Below are 1,390 nucleotides of genomic sequence, written 5' to 3' on the forward strand. Positions count from 1 at the left end.
AATTGTCAAGTGTGCAGGGTTGGAACTTGTAACCATGACCAAGTTAGGCTCACACTGGACTGCAGTGGACTTACTAGAAATGATATTTTTACTTGAGCAGTTTTGAATGCTGTTGGTCTATTTGGTGCGTCCCATCAGAGACATATGTAAAGCGTGCTGACAAAATGAGTTACTTCTCGGATCCAAGCCTTATGGAAATAGATACATCACGCGATTAGGTGAAGTTTTTACGATTTATAAGTATGGAATAATAAAAGGTACGTTATACAAAAAGAATGTGGTATCAATAGAAAATCTACTAATCGGACCCTACAGTGTCGACTTTTGGCCAATATTTCTGTTTGTGGATTTCCGAGAAGTAACTCATTTTGTCAGCACGCCTCACATATTATGGTCTAACCAGCACAACTTCCAAAACGTAGTTTATATAATATTATTATACTATCTGGGTGCCCTTTCGATGATAGGAATGATCGGTGCATTAACATCAACTGAACGTCATTGGCCTACTACATTAATTACTTTCTACTGGAATGGAGCAATAAATCTTGAGAGAAAAGTGACGTATTTGTTTCTAAGTTGACAAATAAATAATAGATGTATAGATTGATTCTCTGTTCCACTTTCGAGGTTGTATACTCCAGAATTTCAAAGGTGCACACGGTGAGTGAACGAAAACCTCACTTGTTTACAATGACGTCTTAGAAGACGGACTTTTCCAAGATTAGATCTAAACGAAACGAATGAAAAACTGAACATTAAACTACAGTGACTTCAGACTCATCAGTAAAACTGTGCACCCTTTCAATGATTCTGAACCACCATTAATTTTGTCAAGTTCGAAAGTTAAGTGGTTGGGAAGTTATAGGCGCCGAAGTGACGAACTTCCACAAAATATAATATGTAGAGATGTAGGCTACATATTACCAAGTGTTACCTTGTTACCATGACCAAGTAAGTCTCACACTGGACTGCAGTGTGAAGCGAAAGATCTTGTCAACATGTTCGTGTTTTAGCGCCTATAAATGGCTGCTTGCACAGTATGCTTCCCAGGAAGTTGAGATTGTTTCAGAATGCTCTCAGGTCTGCTGGGGTAAAAGTATAGATTGTGAAGCGCATAGAGCTTGCTGTAGAGCGGGAATTTACACTGTACAAATGCTTTCCATTCATAAAGAACCTTGCTCATTACTTTAGTTTTATAAGAGTTTTACGGCACGTGCAACATAACGAGGTCAATGAAGTGCCGAAGAATAGAGGTGTTACAAGAGAGTTACAAATACAACACAAAAATTGGTGGCGTCGGTGGCCTAGTGGTTAGGCTCTCGGACTCGCAACCGTAAGGTCATGGGTTCGAATCCCGTCAAGGGCCCGACGTTGTGTCCTTGGGAAA

The sequence above is a fragment of the Aplysia californica genome, unplaced genomic scaffold (assembly GCF_000002075.1).
Source record: "Aplysia californica isolate F4 #8 unplaced genomic scaffold, AplCal3.0 scaffold00127, whole genome shotgun sequence".
NCBI classification, from domain to species: domain Eukaryota; kingdom Metazoa; phylum Mollusca; class Gastropoda; order Aplysiida; family Aplysiidae; genus Aplysia; species Aplysia californica.